The sequence below is a fragment of the Hylobates moloch genome, unplaced genomic scaffold (assembly GCF_009828535.3).
Source record: "Hylobates moloch isolate HMO894 unplaced genomic scaffold, HMol_V3 SCAFFOLD_12, whole genome shotgun sequence".
In the NCBI taxonomy this organism is placed as follows: Eukaryota; Metazoa; Chordata; class Mammalia; order Primates; family Hylobatidae; genus Hylobates; species Hylobates moloch.
The window spans coordinates 17,675,951-17,700,297 of record NW_026652287.1 but is presented as its reverse complement, the minus strand read 5'-3'; positions in this window follow the sequence as shown (position 1 = coordinate 17,700,297).

Sequence of the window (24,347 nt, the reverse complement as noted above, 5' to 3'; positions counted from 1 at the left end):
CAAAATAGAAGAACCAGATGTCAGAGGGGTCAGGGAGCTGGTTGGACTTGGGATCTAAGTAGCAGTAAGCAATGTGATCAACCTGGATCACATGACAGCCTCTTAGCTCTAGGCAGTCAGGGCTTGAGTGACTGTCCCACAGAGACTGCATATAACAACAGTGGGTGGGAACAACTTTCAAAAAGGGAAATGAGCATGCTAAGACCAGAAAGAAAAGAAATAGATATTAGGTTGGCCAAAACAGCTGATGCCCTTTGCAGTGACAGTGTCAGCTAATTTTAGCAATATATATCATCTGCTGGGTTTTCTATGTGTTAGGCAGCATTGCTGTGTACAGTTTTGCAGATTGCATCCTGCCCAAGATCAGCTTGCTAAGGAGGCACAGAGGTACTAAATCCCGGGCCAATCACTGCTTGCCAAATAGCTGTATTAACCCAGAGGAAGGGATGTCTTTCCTAATGTGCAGAAAAACACCAGGTATAAATCATCCTATTTAGTCCTCTCAACAATACTGAAAGGTAGGTGTGGTAGATTAAAAATGGTCACAAATTCTTTGCTTCTTTTCCTGTTGAGGAGATAGCTAAATCCTTCGGGAATGGAGCCCATGCTACGTGCATTGTTGAGAAGCAGAGACTAAATACCCTCCCCCCTGAATCTGGACTGGCCTTAACGACTCACTTGACCAACAGAATATGGTGGAACTAATGGCTGGAACTTCCAAAGCTAGGTCATAAGAAACCTTGCTGCTTTTTTTTTTTTCCTGGGTTTTCTGGTGCTATGAGACACCATGCATAAATTTCAACTACTGTATTCTATTGATCCGTCACAGAGCTCAGATTTAAGAAGTCATAAACACATCACCTCTTAACCTAAGAGTGCCCAAAAAATGTATGACCACCTTCAATCTACCAAATTGTTGGTTGAACTCATTCAATAAGCATTTGTTTGTTGAGCATCTGCTTTATACCAGACACTAACTTAGGCCCTGGGAATACAGTGGTGAACAAAACATAAAAGTGATGTGCTTCCATGGAACCCGTATTCTAGTGGGAGGCTGCATTCTAGCTTGAATAGATGGATCAATGAACTGGGAAGGAAAATTGAGAATGTTTCTCTGGTCTCCAACTTTTGATCTGCTACATGTGTCCTGTAAAATAATCTCACCATGACACGAGATCCAATTTGCTCTTTCCAAGCCAATTTTCCACTCATTGATCGTCTGCATTTAACTTTGAGGCAACAGCTGAGAAATTCTGAAATAGTAAGAGGAAGATTCTCCCTCTTACTTTCCATGGGCTGTCTGGCATGTCATAATGCTTAGGGGCTAGGTTCTGCCTGAAACTCTTGTGGCCAAGTCAGATCCCCCATTAGCTCTGAGTTCTGGAAATTGACCAGGATTTACAAAGAAGGAGGGCACAGGAAGAATGAGGAAGCTAGAGTTGCATCATCATGACTCAGGTCAGCCAGTGTCCACCTTGGCAATTGGCTGCAAGCTTTGGGATTGGCATGAGAAGGTTACGTTGACTGGGCCATCTAACCAGCAGCCTGAGGGCTGGGCCTGAGCAGCACCGAGGAATTTCACACATGGCGGTGCCAGCCTGGGTTCTGTTCTGGAATAACACATGCAAGTGGCAGGGAAAAATCGTGAGTCATTGAGCTAATCTCAGCTCTTTTAAACTGGGTGCCTGGAAGATGAGCAAAGTCCTGACTTCAGCACCATCAAAGAGGTTACATGGCAAAGTCAACAGTTTCAACAGGGAGGAAAAGGCTAAATCACCCAGGCCATTGCTTTCCCCTTGCCTGAGTCAGGAGTAAAGGATTAAGTATTCTATTTTAGGGAGCTCCTAAGTGCTCCTGAGGAGAGCTTCCAATAGAGGTGAGTAGGTTCCTATTAACTCTGCAACACACCTTTCAAGCTAGAATCCATTTATTTTACATTTCCATTATTGGGCAACCAAATGCTATTTATGAGCTCCAGCTCTGAGTGTCCACAGATATAATTTATGTCAATCACCTAGATTTGTTTTTCTAAAAATGTGCTCTGCAGAACATTAAATTTCTAGCATGCCTGATAGGTGACTGGGTGAGGTAGGGGGTTAGTATGCAGAAAAAGAAAAATTGATCATCAAATATGGGATATACTTGGGAAATACTTGGTTACATTTTCTTCAATAGATTTTTCTACTATAGGACTTTTCAGAGCCTTTGATATGCTAATGTGCCTTGCAAATCTCCAAAAAGGCTTTAGATCTTATTAACCTTTCCCAACTTGTTTTGTCCATGAACCCCAACTTTGGAGAGTAAAGAAGTTGTTTTTCTTGAAGACACTTTGAGAAATGTTGTCCTTGAATCGTTTAGAATATTTCTTTCAAATTGTGGGCATACGAATTAACCAGAGAGCTTATTATTAAAAATGCACATTTCCATCTTGGACATTAAAATTGAGTAGGTCTTGGGTGAGGTCCAGAAATATTCATTTAATAAACATTTCAGGTGATTTTGAAGTGAGAGATTCATTGCACACACTTTGGAAACCACTGCTTTAGAGCTAGAGTTGGAAGGCATAGAAATTTAATCCTTTATTTTAGAGATAGGGAAACTGAGGCACTGAAAGTGATTTTTCGTACAGTGAGTTTTTTGTAAAGTCAGGGATTGGTCTTAACTCCCAGATTAGAAAAAACCTCTCTCATCACCTAATGAGACATGCGGTACTTCATATGCATCTGAGATTTCTAGAAATAATAACAAATTAAGTGTTCAAGGAGTGTTGAAATCATGGATGGATAAGTAAATGAATGAATGAGTAACTGTATACCCCTATTCTACTCATTTATACCTCTTTTGATGCAACCCAAGAGCACAGTTTGTTTGATGGGTTCTACTTTATGGCAAAGAAAACTGAGGTTCAGAGAAGTTAAGTAATTTGTTCAATGCCACACAGCAAGTCAATGGAAAGGTCATAGTTGTAAATCAGGATTTTTTTCTGATTCCAGATTTCATTCCATGGCCAACCTCAGACCCTAGAATCAGAAGTCAATTTGCTTCTCAGCTCTGCTACTCGCTAATTGTGTGACACTGCTCAAGCAACATAACTTCTCTGAGCCTTTTGTGTAAAATGAAGATAGTAACTCACTTCATTGCTTTGCTGAAGGCATTAAATTAGGCAAAGTGTGTACACCATGGCAGGGTGCCTAGCATGTGCTAAGCACTTTATAAATATTAACTGCTGCTAATAATAATATTGATGACCGTGAATAACATCTAAAAGAGAGCAATGCACATTGCGAAGGAAAATAAATTTCTTTTTTGGATAACAATGCAATGGTCATAAGCTCGTAAGGTCTGGCTTTCTTGGTGTGTCCTGTTGGGTCCCAGACTCCCAGAATCCCAGAATGGAAATGGGCTCTCAAATTCACCTTGTCTAAAGACCTAGCCCCTAATATAGATTCCCTATGAGAAGGCCCCAGCAGCCCCATCTTCTCTCAGTTTATCACCTCCACTGACAGTGAATTATTTCTAGACAAATAGGAGCAATTTTTAGTGTCCCATTTCCCGAAGTGTTGCCTAAGTACTACAACCTCCAGAAGCTGGTCCTTAAGAAAAGAATTCTGTATTGAAATAAGCTTGAGCAATGTCATTTGTTATTTATTTATTTTTTTTTGAAATGCTGTGGTGTGATCTTGGTGGCTCACAGCAACATCTGCCTCCCGGGTTCAAGCGATTCTGTGCCTCAGCCTCTCTAGTAGATGGGACTATAAGCACATGCCACCATACCTGGCTGATTTTTGTATTTTTAGTAGAGATAGGGTTTCACCATGTTGGACAGGCTGGTCTCGAACTTCTGACCCCAGGTGATTCCCCCGCCTCAAACTCCCAAAGTTCTGGGATTACAGGCTTGAGCCACTGTGCCCGGCCTGTCATGTGCTCTTAACTGCCTCCCCTCACCCTACCCAGATATATTCATAACACCCATGTTCATGTTAAAGGCTCTGAGAAGTCCTGCAGTCAGGAAAGGAAAGTCACTCTTTGTTGAACCTATGGCTCTCCAGACTCATTTGATCAAAAAGCCACATTGACAGGCAGTTGAGCTTTTCCTCCTCTGTGGAATCACTTTGGGAACTTCTTCTGTGCCAGAAAGTTTTCTCATCTAGTAGTTCATAAGTAATTTTTTTTTTTCTGTAACCATGCTGCTATGCTATGACATGATTCTCAATTCATGTCAAGTCAAAATACTACTGTTGTAGTTCTTTTAGGAAATATATATTTATTTACTATTTAGCAATACTATGTAAATACTACATATTAAATACTATGTATTTATGTGTGTGTGTGTATATATATATTACTATAGTATTTAGTAATACTAAATACTGTTTAGTATCTGGTACTGGTCGTAGTTGGTATGCACTGGTGCAGTTTTACTGGTTGTTCACAGCTGACATCTATTCTGAATGACCTCTGTCTGTGCCACATTGGTTGTTAATATTTTGAATGCCACTTCTGCTAACAACTCCTCAAGACTGTTCTGTCTCAAAGTCCATGGCTGTAATTCTTCGTTCTATACATCAGCTTCCTGAGTCCCATCTCTTCTCTAATGGGACTCCTTGCCCAGCTCAGACCCTACCTTATCCTTCAACTTGCTTCTGCTACTAGTTAGTGACTTTAGTTTCTCTTCCTGACTCTCAGGGACCTTGTCCCCAGAAAATGTGCCTGAGAAGAAAGGTTAATGAAAAGTCACAAATCCCAGCACAGCACTCGGTGTTCAAACATTGCCATTTGACCTTGAAATTCAAGCATGCCCTTGCACACACGCGCAGACACCTCCCAGACTTCCTAAATGCAAATACCGAACTATAGCCCTTTGCCTATCGTAGCAGGGGTCTCCCTTCTCCCCATGAGGCAAATCTACTAAGAGAACTTCCAGAGCCCTTTCTTGGGGAGGGGAGGAAGGTTAAAAGTGTACATAGAGCATTCTTTCTGGCTCTGCTCAGAAGCCGACAGGGCAAAAGGAGTGGGGTTTCTGGTTTCAAAGGGAGTCCAAGCAAAGCTGCTTCTTTTAGATGCAGCCCCCTTAGCAAAATGAAGAGCTTTTTTTTTATATAAATCTTCTCTCTCTCTTGCAAGCAAAGCCATAAATCATGAGCGCTCCTCCGGTTCTGCAAGCGGGGGTCGGATTAAAGTTGTTTGGTTAGATTTGTTTGAATGTGTGTCTTTTGGTCTTCATCGCCTCTCCCTTCATAAACATCAGCTTGTAATTTCTCGTCCCCTAGAGGACACACCGACAGCATCACGTTAAATATTTAGAACAGGAAACCACCTTACTCCACTGAATCGGAAAAGCAATCTTGGGAACGGCGCTCCGCTGGGCATCCATTCTCTCTCCTGAGCTCCCAGATGAGAAGGCAGCCTCCTTATACCCAGGTGTCACCTCAAACTCTCCCTGAGAAAGGAGTCAGGCTTGGCACCTAGTAGGCAAGTGCTTGGCTGGGAAGATGTTGCTCCTTGGAGGAGGTTTTGTACACCAAGTTTAATCAATAACATATGTATATTTTTTGTGCCCTGGGGTGGGGCAGAGTCTTGCTCTGGTGTCCAGGATGGAGTGCAGTGGTGCTGTCTTGGTTCACTGCAACCTCCACCTCCTGGGTTCAAGTGATTCTCCTACCTCAGCCTCCCAAGTAGCTGTGATTACAGGTGTCCACCACCACGCCTGGCTAATTTTTGTAATTTTTAGTAGAGACGGGGTTTCATCATGTTGGCCAGGCTGGTCTCAAACTCCTGACCTCAGGCGATCCACCCTCCTCAGCCTCCCAAAGTGCTGGGATTACAGGCCTGCGCCACTGTGCCCAGCCAAAATACATTTTTAACAGCCTTTTTCTTGTGAGCAAGGTAGTTATCTAGCTCAGTGAAGGAAGAAAAACATAGGAGGAAGAAGTCTGCCAAACCATCTGCCAAAGCATCACCCAAGTCCAGGTGCCTGTTTGTTGATATGTAAAACTGATCACGCTACTCTCCTGTGCAAAACTTTCTGTGGCTCCCTATTGCCAAGGGAAAAATGTCTACTTGCCACCTAGAACATAGAAAGACCTTTCAGAACTCAGCTCAAGTCTGTTTTTTTTTCTGGTTTGTTCTTTCTTTTATCCATGCCTCTGATCTCATCAAACTCTCATGCCTCCTTTTACAAAACATGTATTTTTCATATCTTATATTCACTTCAGACTTGCCACTCCCTGTGCCTAGAGTGATATTTACTCCATCTCCCCTTCATATCCCAGGAAGAATTCAGCCTGTCTGCTATTAGTTTAGAATAGGGTAGTCCCCCCTTATCTGCAGGGCATATGTTCCAAGACCCCAGTGAAACTGAAGATAATACTAAACCCTTCAAATACTACGTTTTTTTTCGTATACATACAAACTTATGATACATTTTAATTTATAAATTAGGCACAGAGAGAGACTAACAATGATGTGGAAAGTGAAACTATGTACGGAGAGGAATACTGTATTTTAATAGTAAATAACAGTAAACAGTAAAAAAGATATGTTGGCTCATGTAACTGAGAAGTCAAGATACACATGGGCTTCAAGTAAGGTTTGATCCAGCCGTTCAAACAATGGCACAGAGGGTCCAGTTTCTTTATGTCTCTCCACTTTGTCTTCTGCTGTGTCAGACACCACATAGCAAACCCTTGGTAACTCATATCTTCCTTAATGGCAGCAGAGAAGTTCTAGACCTCACATATTCACCCCATAACATTCAGGAGAAAAGAGACTCTCTTTATATAGCTTCTGCACAAGCCCTGGGATTGACTTTTTAATGGTCCAAGTCAGACCTTGTGTCTATCCCTGTACCAATGGCTGGGACTTTGGGGGGATCATATCTGTTTGTACATGTCATTCCCTCTGCTTGGCATATGCCTCCTTGAAAAACCCTAAAAACCCAAGTCAAATGTCCCATAACTCTTTTAGGCTTCCCCTTTCATTCCAACCTGTCCCTGGTGAGTTAAACTCTTTTCTATGTTCCCAAGACCCTCGATTTTATTTCTCTTTGTGCATACAGCATATTGCCTTACGCTTCCATTTTTAAATTTGTGACTACCCTACTAGACTGTGAGTTCTTCTAGGGCCACTGACCACACTGGATTCACATCAACTGCCCGCATGTTGACTCACATACTGCCAGACACATAGGAGGTCTCGAATTATCTGTCAAATGAATGTATGTGCAATGCGCGTGGATATCTGCTGTCATCACATCCAGGTTCTGAATCATCAAGCAAGATAGAGAGGTTCTTGAACTCTCAGGCTTGGAGCATAGAGATGACTTTTCCCTGCTGAGCACTGTCCCACTTTTGCAGAAACAACACACATCTCCCAAGGATCAGCTCTCAGAGATATCCCAGTCTTAAGAGAGTAATTTCAGCCTGGTTCTAAAAACAGATGGTACAGGGGTCAGACTCTCAGCAGGCTGGCATGTCCCACTCAAAATGGATCATTTAAGGAGACTTTAAAGGAGGAGCATTTATCTTAGATGTAAATAGAGGAGGTGCGGCTGGTTATAGGGAAACCGACTAGGGTAGGGAAGCACTCCAGGATTACTGACATGAGGAAGCTGTTACAACCTCAAATCCTATGAGAGCAGTTTTCAAAAGCTAGAGTGTGAGAGCTGAAAGGGACTGCCATCTCACAGAAGCAAGGGGCTTTGGAAGAAGGAGACAGGGAAACCCCAGCACCCTGGCATACAGGAGACCAGTGGGTAAAGCACGGCCCTCACTCTTTTCCTGCCAGTGCCTCCCATTGCCCAAACCCAGTGGACACCAGGAAGCGAGGGAGCTGCTGATATAGTCCATGTGGGTCAGCCTCCTGCAACAGAGCAGAGTGGAGAAGACTGGGGAGGTGCAAGAGAGCTGCCTATAGGGTAAGGTGAGTCAGACCCTGGAAAATGAGGCTGTGACTAGCAGGGGCCAAATGGGTTTTATTTTATTTTTTCTTAATATTCTGCTAACTTGACCTCATTTTTTCTTTTTGGATCAGAGAAGATGGCAGATTGTCTACCTTGATTCTAACTAGTCAATAAATAAAGATCAGCTAATTGGGAAAAAAAAGCAATTAGTTAATTCTTGAATTAGTATTTCCTTTAGATATTTGGCATAGGTTGTCATAAGGTATTTTCAGGAAAGATGGTAAAGGTGGGCTAGATGTCTGCACTCATCTGTGGGCCTCCCTGCAGGCTGCATAATTCTCACCCAATGGGGGTGGGTGAAGAGTTGGAGACAGGCAGGAAGATGGTTATGAATCCGTATGGCAGGGCTCCAGCAGCAGCCTTGCCTGCTCATACCATTGTTATCAATGAATTGATTAAAAACAGAAGATGTCTGTTTATTGTATTTCCTGGTGACAGGAAGTCTGAAGAACTGGCTATCAGTTTGGATGACAGGCTGGGATGGCAAATGGATGAAATGATGGACTGAGTTATAATGGGAACCCTCGAGTTAACTTTTGATACTCAAAATGCCAAATGCAAAAGCCTCAGGCCAGAGTCGATTTTTAAGGAATGAGTACCAGTTGGCCAGGCGGAGGGAGCAAGAGCGAGAGAAGCACATCCCAGCTGGAGGACCCAGCAAGAGCAAAGGAATGCAGGTATGAAACACTGTAGGCTGCAGGCTGCGGACGGATGCATTGAGAGGCAGGAAGTGAGAAGAGGTGAAGCAGAAGAGGTATTGAGACCTCTGCCTGAGAAGGGCTTGGTCAGGAGCATGGAATTCACCCCGAAGGTGACTGGGATCATGCAAGGGTTTTTAGGAAGGGAGTAGAGAAGATTATTTATGTATTTGTGTATGTATGTATGTATTTTTAATTAAATCAGTTGATTGGTTCAGGATTTTTTCTTAAAATTTTATCATGAGAACTTTCAAACATACAGAAAAGTTGAAAGAATTGTACAAGGAACATCTGCACATCCCCTATCTAGCTGCCATAATGGATATTTTGCTAGATTTGCTTTATCACACATCCATCCATCCCTTCATATTTCTGACCACTTCTAACCACTCACCAATCCATGTTCTTTTTTTTATATTTATAAGTTGCAGATATCGGAGTACTTCTAAACTCTTCAACATTCATAGCCTTAACTACAGTTCACACTTGTTAACACAGATTTGATTTTAAATATAAAATCATTACATGTCGCAGCTAGTTAGCAAATCCAATCCATGGAGCCTGATTCCAGGGCTAGCACTTATGCTCATATTCATCATCACATGGCATCTGGATGGAGCCACTCGAGCTTTAAGCAGAGGACTGAGCCAAGAGGTGCTTGTCAATTAATGAGATGGAGATTTAATACAGGAGGAGGAGTCTGCACAGTTACGTGGGCAGCACCAAGATAGAGCAAGACCAGAACCATGGAGGAGAGATGCTAGATGCCCATCAACTTGCTGCCTCAGGACTCAGAAAGCCTTTGAAGAGAGTTGAGCATTTGGACAGACCCTGTCCCTGATGGTCTTTATATCCCTGATTCAGCTCAGAGCACTTCCCTTATGGAAGACTGAGCAGGGCTCTGAGTCATAGTTCAACACTAAGCAACTTCCTGAACATGTTGAAGAAAACAAAATAAACTCCAGAAGTACTAGAAAAAGCAGTGGAAGGACTGTTAACTGAGGACTGAGCGTTAACATTTGGGGTTGGAATTCTGATGCGACTGTGTGTAGCTACCTGTCAAAACCCAAGCCAGTATCCCCAGTTTATCCATTTGTGTATATTTGGAGAACTCCAAAATGCTCTTTTCCTTTTCTACTGGCCTAGATTTCTCAAGGCAGAACGGGATTTCCTTGGGATCCATGGGAGTTTGGACATGGTTCATATCAAAAGTCTCTTAGTGATAAATTAGACCGCTTAGTACATCATCTGCCATCAATATATGATTAAGTGGAGATTTAGTAGGAGCCCAGTCAATAAATAAAGATCAGCTAATTGGAAAAAAAGCAATTAGTTAATTCTTGAATTAGTATTTCCTCTACCTATCAACTATCAATGCTAATTTTGTGCAGGGGAAGAGTTTAGATTTTTCTAACCTGGGATAAAGCTATTTTATCCAATAAGCAATGAAACTGTGTTGGGATTTCCACAGGCATTTTTGCATTATATGGAAAGTAACTAGACACAGACTCAACAAAATGTTAAGACACAAACTTTTGCAATCAACTTGTAAATTCTCAATAAACATGGGGGAGATCAGAGAGAAGAATGCCAAGAAAAAATCTCATTAGCTTTCTTCCTAGCCTGGACTTAATAGTAGAATGTAATTTGGCTAATGGAGTTTGTGTTTTTCATTAAATTATATGAACATTAAAAAGATATCTAAAACAATAAAAATATTCCAGGAGGTTAATTATTCTTGGAGTTATTCATTCATCCTCACTCTGTCAAGCTGAACCTCATACATTCTGTCTGATACGAGTAAGGCGAAGGTGAGTATTTTTGATCATAATAGGGGCTATATCTTGGTCCTTTGAAACATTCCTGGAGCTTTAGGTTGAGAAGGCTCTTAGAAGATCTTACTTAACAGTTTTATTTTAGAGATGGGTCTGTATCATAGACAGAGTGCAGTTAGATTTTATTTCCACCTAGAAGGAGCCCGTATGATCCAGGAAGGAGGAAAACAAATCCCAAAGATATCAGGCTCTGTGCTAAGCACTTTGCAAACACTGTCTCATCTATATATCTGGTGTGATAATAATATTGTTATCTCTATTTTACAAGTAATAACATTAAGGTTTGGGGAGGTTCAAGCCTTTGCTCAAAGTCATATGGTGAGTGGAGGAGTCAGTATTCAAACTCAGGTCTAGCAAATTCAAGAGTCCACATTCTTACTTAAGCTATGAAAATAAAGCTGAATGGTGGATGTCTCCAGGAAGGCAGATTCTGATTCGTTATAAGGAAGTCAAGGTTTTCCCACAATGGAAAGCCCGAGTGCAGAGATGAGAACTGTGCAAGGCTTGGCAGTATTCCAGCAGAGGAGGGTGATCATCTGCCCGGGTTGTTGCATTGGGATCTCTATTTCAAGAGGGAGGACAACTTGGATTCCTTCATCCTAAGATCCTCTAATGTTTGTGGAAACATCATTTGATAAGATGAGGTGGGTTTGGTCATCAGAGATTAGGGACATATTAGAAGATGGCACACAGTTTTTGGATTGATGAGCACTATTTGGGGATTATAATTGGTCACCTTATTCATTTATTTATTCATATATTTACTCACCAATATTTATTGAGCACCTACTCCATGTCAAGCCTTACATTAGGCACTGGCGATGATCTTACAGAGTTTACAATCTAGTGATGGAGTCTGAATCTTAAAGCAAAGCAAGCAAACTAATAAACCATTGGCAAATGATATAAGAGCTATGCCGAAAGAAATCAGAATCCATTGATGGAGAATGGGAGGACGTGGATAGGCTCCACATAACATGACTCTCCAAGGAAGTGGCATTTAAAGCTGAGACTTGAATTATGAGAAAGGAAAAGCCCTGGGAAGTTCTGAATGTGGAGCACTCCTGGAAGAGGGAAGAACTTGTGTGAGGGCACTGATGCAGGAAGAGCTTGCTCAAGCAACTGACAAAGGCTCATGAGGTTGGAGCAGTGAGATGGTGAAATTGAGCTGAGTGAAGTTGAGTTAGTTGGTGAAGAGCTCGTTTGTACACCACACAAAGCAGTTTATGCCAAGTGCAATGGAAAATCATTCAAGTATTTTCAAGAATGAGAGTAATGGTATCTGATTTAAGTTTTTAGAAGATACCTCTGGCTTCCAGGTGAAGGATGAATTAGCAGAAGCCAAGAATAGAAGCAAGGAGACCTGGAAGGAGGCTATGCAGTCACCCAAATGGGACATGATGGTGGTGGCTTAGAGGAAAGCAATGGTGGCAAAAGGTTAGAGGTGTGGAAAAATGTGGAATATATAAATATTGGAGGTAGGGTCAGAAGGATTCACTGATGGTTTGGAGGAGCCTGAGATAGACTACATGGGAACAAGGAAGCAAGAGATAGAGGGTAAATCCCAGGTTTTGGGATGGATGGTAGTAGCGGTTTCCTAAGATGGTGCACCAAGCTCTTGTGAACAGCATAAAGCTCACAGCCATTGGGGCTCAGGGTCATTCCCATAGACAAAGCAACTTCACACATACACACACACACACACACACACACAAACACACACACACACACACACACACACTCCTAAAACATCAGGGCTCTGTCAATTACCGATGGTAAACCACAGGCTGGATCTTGACCAATCCCAGGCTCCCACAAAAGCCAACAATTAAAAGGCATATTCTCGCTGGAGGACCAGCCACTCTGGAGACCCCATACTCCCTAGGGGTTGTCTAACAGCTTTCAAGAGTACACCCCAGCTCTAGCTCCCGAAAACCTGGCCCCGGCCCTAGGAAGTGCTTCAATAATGGATGATCACCAATAAACAGCCAGCGATTTGCTGGAAATTATGAGCAATAAATAATTGAGAGGTAGGGAGCCTGACCAGTGGTACCCTTGCCTCCTGCTGATTCTCCTTAATGCATTTCCTTGATGCAACTCCCCGTAGTATAGGGCGCAGACAGTAACGAGTCTTTCGGAAGATGCTGACCAGAGAGTTATAAATAAATGAGCCTCTGCATATGGTAACAACAGGGAGCAGCTCAATAAAGACATGACTGAGCCGCCCCTGTTCAACCCATGTGGACTCCAATTGCTTTTGTGTGAAGCACCCTTGTCCCTAGCAGGGAGCCGACCTCCAAGACCTTAAGAAAGCCTCCAGGTTGCAAATCTAGATAGGTTTAGGGAGAGATGAGAAGGGTTGAGTCAACCATGAAAAGAAATTGAGGGAAGTTTTGTGATTAGCTCAGTTGTCCAGATCATAAAGAATTTAAGCTGCCTTTTCTCAAGTCTCAACTCCTATGTGTTTTCTCATCAAGTCTCAACTCCTATTCCTTCCCTCCTCAACTTCTATGCGGGGATCATACCAATGTCAGCATGGCTCTTGTCACTTGTTATAACTTCTGCTGCTCTGATTCAGTGCAAGCCACTTTCATCTCTTGCCTGTGTTATTGCAATAGCCTCAAACTGTACTCTCTACTCCAGTCTACTTTCAATACAATAGCCAGAGCAGTTCTGTTAATAGATAAGTCACAGCATGTCTCTTTCATCTGCACAAAGCCTTCCAATGATGTCCATGGGAACCAAAGTGAAAATCAAAGTCCTCCCCAGTTTGGATGCCCCATTAGCACTCTGGCATCCTCTGTTCCCACATCGTCAGGATTTTTTGTTGTCCCTTGCACGGATCAGACAAACTCCCACCTCCAGGCCCTTGTTCTCTCTTCCTCCAGATATTGAGTCTTAAGAGTCGTGAAGACTCTTCATCCAGATATCAGCATGGCTTTCCACATCGCTTTCTTCAGGTCTTTGTTCACATATCACCTTTTGGAGAGGGCTTTCCTGACCACCATATTGAATGTTGAATTATTTCTCTGCTTAGAGCATGCATACCTGTCTAGCTCCCTTTTTGACCTTATTTTTTCCAACCATTTTTATTTTATCATCACCTGCATTAGTTTTCTCTTGCTACCATAACTAATTATCACAAGCTTAGCAGCTTACACAACACACATTTATTTTTTTACAATTCTATAGTTTGGAAGTCCAACACAGGTCTCAGTGGAGTACTATCGTGGTGTCACCAGGGCTGCTTTTCTTCTGGAAGTTCTAGAGGAAAATGCACTCCTTGGCCCTTTCCGACTTCTAGAAGTCACACACTCAGCTCCATCTTACTCTACCTTCAAAGCCAGCAACCTTGCATCTCTCCAGCCATTCCTCTGAGGTCGCATTTCCTCTGAACTCTTTTTCTGCCTCCCTCTTCTACTTTTAAGTACCCTTGTGATTACATTAGGCCCACCCAGAGAATCCAGAAAAATCTCCTCCCTATTTTCAGGTCAGCTGCTTAGAAAGCTTAAATCCATTCACAACCTCAATATGTCTTTGCCATGTGATATGGTTTGGCTGTGTCTCCACCCAAATCTCACCTTGAATTGTAATAATCCCCACATGTCAAGGATGGGGCCAGGGAGAGATAGTTGAATCATGAGGCAGTTTCCCCCATACTGTTCTCATGATAGTGAATACATCTCAAGAGATCTGATGGTTTTATAAAGGGGAGTTCCTTGCACACATTCTCTTGCCCATCACCATGTGAGAAGTCCCTTTGTTCTTCCTTTGTCCTCCGCCATAACTTTGAGGTCTCCCCAGCCATGTAGAACTGTGAGTCCATTAGACCTCTTTCCTTTATAAATTACCCTGTCTCGGGTATGTCTTTATTAGCAGCATGAGAATGAGCTAATACACCATGTAACCTAACATGTTCCAAGATTCCAGGGATTAGAATGTGGAATCATTTGGTGCTATCGTTCTGCTTGCTAGACCATCCAACTGTAAACTTTGATATGTCTGTCTCTGCTAACTCAAATGTAAGGGGCAGGAGGGTAGAGTGTTATTTCAGATGGGCTCATGGCTTTATCTACATCTGACACCTGCAATAGTGCCTGGTACGTAGCAGTTGTTAAAAAAAAATTGGTTTTTGAATGAACGCATGAACATATGATGCTCTCAGATCAGCTCCACCCGTCTTCACCCACTTTGGGGCCCTGGAAGGCCAATCTATATGTGCTGTGTCAGCAGGTTCCTTTACCAAGTGGGTGCTGTTTCCCTGTCTGGAATGTTCTCGTGTCTATCCTGAAAGTTTCAAACTCTTAGACACCCTTAAGACCTAACACCTTAACATCCATTCGGTGAAGCTTCTCTGATTCTCCCAGGAAGAAGAAAAATTACTCTCTCCTCTGTGTCTGTCCTCACAGCAATTTTTTGCATCCTGGATGGTGTCTATCTCCTTCCCTAGAATATTGTAAGAATATTGTAATCATGTCTTTTGTTTTCTGGCCTTTGTGTTTCTGAATCTAGCGTATAGTAAGTATTCAGTTATTCCTCCATTGTATTCATTTGTTTATCTTGGTGGGAAAATCCAGTGCCTGGGAACTCCAGATTTGAGAATTCAGTAGCAACTGGGGCACGAGACCCTAGAGACGAAGTGTATATTACGCTTAGGGAAGTAACAATAAAAATTGCTTTGAGTACTTACTACTTGCCAGGAGTTGTGTCGAGTATATTACATGCATTATCTTATTTATTTCTTACAATGAAGTCACTCTGCTGCCAAAGTCTATGCTTTTTACCATAAGACTAAAATGCCTAGGATAGTTGAAACCAGCAATCACTTGTCATATGGCAGAGAAGGAGGATGTGAGTTCTAATGCAAATGTTTGTATAGTCTGTTCTGAAGACATACACACAGAGGAGAAAGTGAGAGGAGAGGGAGAGGGGGAGAGGGGTAGAGAGAGAGAGAGAGAGAGAGAGAGAGAAATAACACAATCTTAAAGGCCAAAGAGAAACAGAGGTAAGAAGACAGAAGAGAGAGATCCAGAAGTCAAGAAGTAACCGCTGTTTCCAGCTCAGAGTGACATTTTAGATGTTCCTTTGGTGCTGATTTTGTCAAACACAGTCTAACCTGGCCATTGATTTCTGGGTCTAAATTTTATTGAGGCTAATAGGATTAGATGAGACTAACAGTTGGGCATCATGAACTTGACTTTCAAGTCAGGGAGTGAGGTGGGAATTCCAGACACATTAGCAAGTTCAGAGGATGAACTCTTTGGAGAAAGGGGGACTGTCGTGGATTCTGAAGGGACCGAGGATTATTTGGTGCACACCTGTGCGAACCCCAGGGCTCTGGGGAGCTGAGACCCAAGGGAGATGCTAGGAAGGTGGAGACTGTGGCCTGCCACCCCCGTTGGAAGCAGCACAGACTACTTTTTTATGTTCTGGATGTTGCTCTTTTTTGATTGTTGGTTTTTGTTATTGTTTTATTCTTTTTGAGATTCTTTTTAACAAACGGTCTCACTCTGTCATCCAGGCTGGAATGCAGTGGTGCAATCATGGCTCACTGCAGCGTCGACCTCCCAGGGTCAAGCAATCCTCCCTCCTCAGCCTCCCAAGTACCTGGCACCACAGGTGCATGCCATTACACCTGGCTAATTTATTTATTTTCTTTTTATTTGTAGACACTTGCTATGTTGCCCAGGCTGGTTTCAAACTCCTGGGCTCAATTGATCCTCCTGCCTCGACCTTCCAAAGTGCTGGATTACAGGCATGAGCCACCACACCCAACCAGATGTTGATCTTTTACACATCATCCTTTGTGAAGGAAGGGTTCTGCTGCTTGGATGAAGGAATGAAACCACCTCTTCATTGGTGAAAGGTGGATATTGAGAATCAAAGAGGTGGTATTTGTGTAATATGTCTTCTGTTTCCCCCAACACAGCCACTATTCCCCCTTCTCCACTAAGCATTCTGCCCTGAGAAAAGTAACCAGGAAAACTGCATCAATGGTCTTCTGGACCTCCTGGCTTCTGGCTGGATTTCACCAATGAGAGCACTGGGAAGTCAGAGAGAGGATGGAGGAAGGAGAGAAAGGCTGATGCATTCAGTCCCCCTGCTCCCTTCTTATGGTATCATCACAGACTTTGGTCCCTCCACCAAAGCTCACAGCTCCTGCCGGGTGACCCTATTGCACAGCCATCCAACTCCAGGTTGAGCCCCCACTCCCTCCTCTTACCCTCTCAGGTGTATACAGCCTTCTCCCCTCCTTACCAGCTCCCTGATGAGGTTCTGTCACACTCATTGCTAGTTTCCCCACACCCTGCCCAATCTTTGCAGTTAGACTCTTCCTTAAATTCTCCCCAACATTTCCTGACTTGAGTATACCCTTTGCTTCTTGCCAAGTTCCCCACCTTCTTAGCATCTTGCTTGGGGCTCAGCTCCCCGGAGCCCTGTGGTTTACACAGGGGTGCACCAAATACTCCTTGGTCACTTCAGGATCCACAGCAGTCCCCCTTCCTCCAAAGATTTCCTCCTCTGAACTTGCTAATGTGTCTGGAATTCCCACCTCACTCCCTGACTTGAAAGTCAAGTTCATGATCTGCAAATGTCAGTCTTCTCTAATCCTGTTAGTTTCAATAAAGTTCAGACCCAGAAATCAATGTTCAGGTTAGACTGTGCTTAACAAAAATCACTGCTAAAGTGACATCTGACTCTGATGGACACTATGTGACTTGCCCAAGATCACATGGAGAGTCAGGGTTAGAGCTCTGCTCTCCCAGATTAGTGGCCTTTTGGTGTGGCAGATCCCAGGGGACACTGCCTCTTTTTCTTAGGGAAGCAGTTCAGGGGCCTCTGACATCGGCCAGGCCAGAGAATGATGTGGGAGTCACCCAGATTAGGCTGGAAAGGCACAGTCTGCCCTGAGTCATGTTGGAAGAGAATGAGAAATTAAAGTGCTCAGGACCCTCTGCCAGTCCCAGGACCTGGGGAGACCTCAGCTCCCAAAAGTCAACTGACAAAATAATAGTGCCTAGAGAGTGGATACTAAGCATTTTGCAGATAGCGAACTTGTTAGATCTCCATAACAAGCCTACAAGGGACTTAACATTGATTCTGAGGCAAATGTGTCCAGAGATTTTTAAATGAGCATTGAAAATTCAATGTAATAAGTGTTATTTTCATTTTGCCAGTGAGGAATAGCCTCCTCCCTCTCATTAATTTTATTACTGTTATTATCTGTATTACCATGATCATGAGTATTATTTTTATATCCAAACCATGTGTCAGGTCTTAGGGAAACAAAATCTCATAGAAATACACAAGAAGGAAGGGAGGAAGGGAGCTTCACTGCAGTGTGGGCTCCATGTGGGCAGAGGCTGTGCTGGATTGGTTCTCATTAGGTGGCCTCATTTCTGACTGTAGTTTCTGAAACATGGCAGGCACTCAGCAATCAGGCCTGTAGGGAAGGGGAGGGGAGGGGAGGGGAGCGGAGGGGAGGGGAACGGAAGGGAACGGAAGGGAAGGGAAGGGAAGGGAAGGGAAGGGAAGGGAAGGGAAGGGAAAGGGATGGGTGGGGAGGGGAGGGAGAAGAAATAAGGAGAGGGAGAGGGAGAGAGGGAGAGAGAGAGAGGGAAGGAAGGAGGAGAAGGGAAGGAAGGGGAGGGGAGGATAGTGGGGAGAGGGAGGGAAGGGAAAGAGGAAGAGGGAGAAAGGGAGAGGCAGGAAGGGAAAGGAAAGGAGAAGAAAGAAGGACAGGGAGAGGAAGGGAGAGAGGGAGAGGAAGGGAGGGAAGGAGGGGAAGGTAAGGGAAGAGAGGAGAGGGGAGGAGAAGGGAAGGGAAGGGACTAATTTGTGAGGTCATGGCCTTTGGGATGCCAAGGCCAGCTCCAGCGTTGTTACTCAAGCTTTCTAATTCTGGGTTCTGTGTCTGTAAAAGGAGAATGAGAGCAGCACCTATCTAGCAGGGCTATTGGAACACATGCATAGTGCCTGACTCTGTGCCCAGCACTAAGTAGGTGCTCAGTAAATACCAGTCCCCTGTTCTCCCCACCACTGGCTAAGACAGCACCAGGGCTGGGGAGCAGGAGGGAGGGATGAGTTCACTGCCTCTGGAGCGGGGTCCCCTGGGATGCTCCCTTCCAGGGCCACTGCCTGAGAGCCACGTGAGCACAGCCCCAGATGGTGGTGGTTGGGAAGGGGGTCACAGGGTGAAGTTGAAGGAGATTCATGACCTTGACTGTCCTCCACAGCCTGATTTATGGAGTAGTGCCGTCTCCTGGATGATATGGAGACACTGTGAATGAAAGAGCTGTAGAAAACCTTAATCCCCAAGTGGCAGAAAGAGATACTCTCATGGCCAGTGTGTGTTTGATCACATCCATCAGGTGAGGTATGATTTCCCCACATGGAATTCAATTGGTTGTCAGGCCTGAGCTGGCGTTTCTGAACTAGGAATGAAATATGTTCCCCGCTTAGCCAACAAAATCCTTGGCTGATTTTGCTCCAAAAAAGGGTCTGGCCTCAGAATATTACAGTCATGTCACTGAGCCAATGCCAGCATTTAGGGGGTAGGAAGCAGGGAAAAGAGGAAGTGAGGGAAGAAATCCCCTCAGAAAAAAGAAACACCCAAGCCCCGTGGGCTGGTGAAGGCTTCAAGCAGAGCTGTGATGTGAGCAGTCTCTTAACGACCAGGCTTCTGGGAGCGCAGCGGGGAAGAACTGGGGGAGAAGTTACTGTTTGTCTTCCTATGTGAGGATGCTGGTTGGATGGTCTAATGGGACCTAGAAGCAAGAGGAAGCAGCTCTTTTGGCAAGACCGACTCTTCTCTGTAGCTTCCCTGGCTCTGTGCTCCCGGCTGTGCAGGCAGCCAGAACCATTCAGCATCCAGGGTGGGTAATGGGAATCCCATAAGCGAGAGGTGGCTGAGATTCAAGGCTCTGTCTGATGGAACTGTGGCCGGGGGAGAAATTCTGACTTCCTAATTCTCAGACCTGCCTCTGCTCACCGGGTCTCTTAGACTCGATACTCTGAAGGCATCGACTTCCCGAGAGACAGTTCCCTGTGGTCCTCCCCTTGGTCCTCGGTTCACAGGATAGCAATTTATAGCCTTGTCGCAGAAAAAAAAGGGCGACACCTTCTCAACCTCTAGATTCAGGATCCTTTTTCTACAGCGACGAACTCCAGTGTGTAGTAGTTCTGTCTGTGGTTGGTTTTCTACATGCCCCAAGCCTTCTAAATGTGGTGCATGCTGCTGTGGGATGTCCAGTCACATTTTCTGCTTGGTAAACACAAATTTATTCTAAGAGCCTGTTAAAATGTCACCTCCACTGAGAAGCCTGATACATCTTCCTATTCTCTCCCACAGCACTTTGTGCGTCTCTCTCATGAGCCATATTTAGGTAATTTTTTAGTTGTCCTCATTCTCACTACACCGGGGGCGCCATGAGCTGAACAGCATCTCCCCCAAATTCATACGTTGAAGCCCTGGCTGCCAGCACCACTGAATGTAACTGTATTTGGAAACAGGATCTTTAAAGGGGTAATTAAGTTCAAGCAAAGTCATTAATATGGGCCCTAGTCCAACAGGATTGATGTCAATATAAAATAAAGAAATTTGGACACAGACACATACAGAGGGAAGATGATGTGTAGACAGGTAGAAGCCGCCACTGCAAACCAAGGAGAGGAGATTCAAAAAGAACCAACCCTGCCCACACTTTGATCCCCAACTTCTACTCCAAAGCTTTTGGAAAATAACATTTCTGTTGTTTAAGCCCCCACCCTGCCACCATATTCAGTACTTTGTTACAGCAGCTCTCACAGACTGATATAAGAGGGACAGCAAATGTTCCCTGCAGTCAAATGCCCTACTAAGTTATATACCTCTTGCACATTTTTTTTTTTTTTTCTGAAAGGACTAGATGGTAAATATTCTCAGCTTTGGTGGGTCACAGGATCTCTGTCACATGTGCTCAACTCTGCCATTGTAACATGGAAGCAGCCATAGGCAATACACTAATAAGGGGGCATGGCTGTGTTCCAAAATGCATTACTTGCAAAACGGACAGCAGGCCAGTGAATTGGAGCACAGTGACAATAAAGGAAAGGCAAGCACAGAGAAATACGCATCTCCTGCTACTGAAGATTATCAGCAGTGAGCCATCAATTTGACCCTTTGTCCATCCTAGTACCCCAGACAAAGAGGGAGGTGCTCTGGCCCGAGCTGTAGTTTGGTGACCCCTGTATGAGATGAAAGTTCCATGAGGCCAGGGTTTATGACCTTTTTGGCACACAGTAGAAGTTCAATTACTATGTGTTTAAAAAAATTAACTTTTAAACGCCTGTAATCCCAGCACTTTGGGAGGCCGAGGTGGGTGGATCACAAGGTCAGGAGATCGAGACCATCCTGGATAGCACGGTGAATCCCTGTCTCTCCTAAAAATACAAAAAAATAGCCGGGCGTGGTGGCAGGTGCCTGTAGTCCCAGCTACTTGGGAGGCTGAGGCAGGAGAATGGGGTGAACCCGGGAGGGGAACTTGCAGTGAGCCGAGATCACGCCACTGCACTCCAGCCTGGGTGACAGAGCGAAACTCCGTCTCAAAAAAAAAAAAAAAAAAAAAAAAAAAAAATTAACTTTTAAAATTGTTTAATTTCAAAATAATTATAAAAGTTATAAAAATAGGATAGTTACATGTAGCTTCACCTTTACCTGGGTTCACCTGTGGCTCATTATATGTCAAATCAATATATGTCAGTTTATATATAGGCATTAAAGCCAGAAAGATCTGCTCTGCCCATTTCCTGATATGATGCCTGGGCAAATGACTTAACCCCTCTGAGCCTCAATTTCTTCACCTAAAATTGTGATAATAATAGAACCTACCCATTAGGCAGCTGGAATTTAAATGAGAAAATACATGCAAAGACGTTCTCACTTAATAAGTGGGAGCTGAACAATGAGAACACATGGACACAGGAAGGGGAACATCACACACTGGGGCCTGTTGGGGGAGGGGGTGGGGGAGAAAGAGCATCAGGAAAAATAGCTAATGCATGATAGGCTTAATACTTAGGTGCCACAAACCACTATGGCACACGTTTACCTATGTAACAAACCTGCACATCCTGCACATGTACCCCGGAACTTAAAATCAAATAAAAAATACATGCAAAGTATTTCATGCAACATTTGGTACTTTAGTAAGCATTCATAAATGCTGATACATCTTTAAGTAGTCCCACTTTTTTTGTTTCTCTGATGTTTCCAGACCCAAACACCCCACTCTGAGGTGCAGACCCCAGTCCTCCAGATGACCCTGGGAGAGATCAGCCCACGATTTTTCCTCAGAAAGCTGCTGGGAACAAAAGGAAAGGGTCAGACCCCAGGACTTTCTGATGAGCAAGAGAAAATGGAACGACTCCAAGAAGGTTAGAGGGGTAGGCCACATGAAGATGGGCTATAAATACTTTTTATACTTTTTGTATGTCTGAAGAAACCTGTTAAAAAGAAGTTGAGTCTTCATGAATGCTTTGGGAGCCAAGAGAAGGTCCAGCTCAGGGGGATTCTTCCTCAAATGCAATCACATACTTACAGTTTCTCACTCCTAGATCTGGCCACCTCTAAGAAGATGATAAAAATTGTAGGAGGAAAGAAAAACCAAAACCATTTGTTGGGAACGAGAAGTGGAAAAGGTGAATTCCACAAAGAAGCATGAAAAAGGACCGCAGGGAGACCACATGCGTGGATCAGCACTGCACAACGGTAGCCTGAACTGGAATTTTGCAAAGAATGTAACCATGAGGAGGGTGAAGGTAGTAACAACAGTCATAATAATAGCTGATATTTACATAGCACTTCCTTCCCATCAGCCAGATAACGTTCTGAGAGCTTTACATTGGTATAAATTTATTTGTATGGATGAACCCTCAGTAGTTTATGAAGGCAGATTCTTTTCTCTTTTAATTTTACAAATACAAAAACCAAGGCACAAGGAGGTTAAGTAAGTTGCCCAAGGTCACACAGCCAGTAAGTGGCATGGCAGGGATTTGAACCCAGACTACCTGGCTCTAAAGTCTGTGCTCAATCACCAAAGCCAACCCATTGCTTCTCTTCATAAAACAGCCCTGTCAATGGACATGATGATTGTTTCCACAGTTGTCCATTTTGTGCAATCAACAGAAATCAACAAACTTTCTATAAAGAGCCAGGTTTACTTTTGGTAAATCTGGCCTTGTGGGAAAAGAGGGAAAACTGAGGATATTATCCAAAAAGAACCCCAAATTCCCACAATTTTTTAATAGACAAATTTGGATTAATAATACAAATTGGATGCCATTATTTTTGTGATATGTCTATTTATGAGAAGAATGGAATTCTGGCTTTGGGGAGTATATTAATCCATTTTCATGCTGCTAATAAAGACATACCTGAGGCTCAGTAATTTATACAGGAAAAAGGTTTAATGAACTCACAGTTCCATGTGGCTGGCAAGGCCTCACAATCATGGTGGAAGGCAAGGAGGAGCAAGTCACATCTTACATGTGTGGCAGCAGGCAACAAGAGAGCTTGTGCAGGGGCGAGACTTATTCACTACTGTGAGAACAGCATGGCAAAGACCTGTCCCCATGATTCAATTACCTCCCACCAGGCCCCTCCCACAAAATGTGGGAATTTAAGATGAGATTTTGGTGGGAACATAGCCAAACCATATCAGGGGGGGTTAACATTTGGTATAAATAGGGTACAACGTTAGTGTTCCCCACCATCGTGGTAGAAATATGGCCTCATTCTACAGATCCTTTCCTTGTTTCTCTGAAACACTGATATTCCCACATAAGCACTCTCTAGAAGGCATGGCCAATGTCTCTTAGCACAGCTGTACCACCCTCATAGTATTGGAGAACTTCTCACATGGAGAAACTGGTTAGGAGAGAGTGTCTGGGGAAGACTCCCTGGGTTTGAATTCCAGCTAAAGTAGTCAGTAGCTATATGATCTTTGATGACTTACTTAACCATCCTAGAACAGGGATTGTTAACCAGTGATGATTTTGCTCTCCAGGCAACATTTGACTGGAGACATTTTTGGTTGTTCAAACTTGAGGATGAGAATACCACTGGCATCTAGTGGGTGGAGGCCATAGAAGCTTCTCAACATCCTACAATGTATAAGAAAGCCCCCCACGACCAACAGTGACCCAGCCCCAAATGTCAGTTAGCGCTCAATTTGAGACTCCTATTCCAGAAGCTTCAGTTTTCTCATCTATAAATTAAGCTGTAGTATTTTCTCCATAGTAAAGATTAAATGAGCTGTAATAGACGCAAAGACATACAACAGACTATGACATATTGCAAAGCACTTGAGATAAATATTATTATTCCTTTGATTTTTATTCCAAGATTTAGAAACAAAAAATCATGCTGAGCTTGCAGGCCATACCCAAACAAGATCATGCCGGGGGCTGGATCTGGCAGCCCCTGCTCTAGCCTGAGGTTGGAGCAGGAGATCTCAGAGGAAAAAGCATTGTGTTACTGTCTCCTTTCCAGCTCATCCTCCCCGACAGCCACCCCTTCTCTCTCCCTCCCCTCTTAGCCGAGCTTGGAGACTGGATGCAAAAGCCATTATTAAAAAATGAACATGAGTTGTTTTTTCCCCTTTTTGATCAAATAATCCAGTTTGCTGCCTCAGACAAATCATTATTCATGTGAAACCTGCCCGTGCCGCCCCTGGGGAGGAAGACCAAATTCATTTAACATCTAATCCAGTTTGTACCTCCTGCTAACCCCAGTGGTGTGCTAACTTCAACCTTGCAGGATAGGGAGGAAGGAGGTAGGAGAAAGGAGGGGGCAGAGGGAGACACGAGGAAATT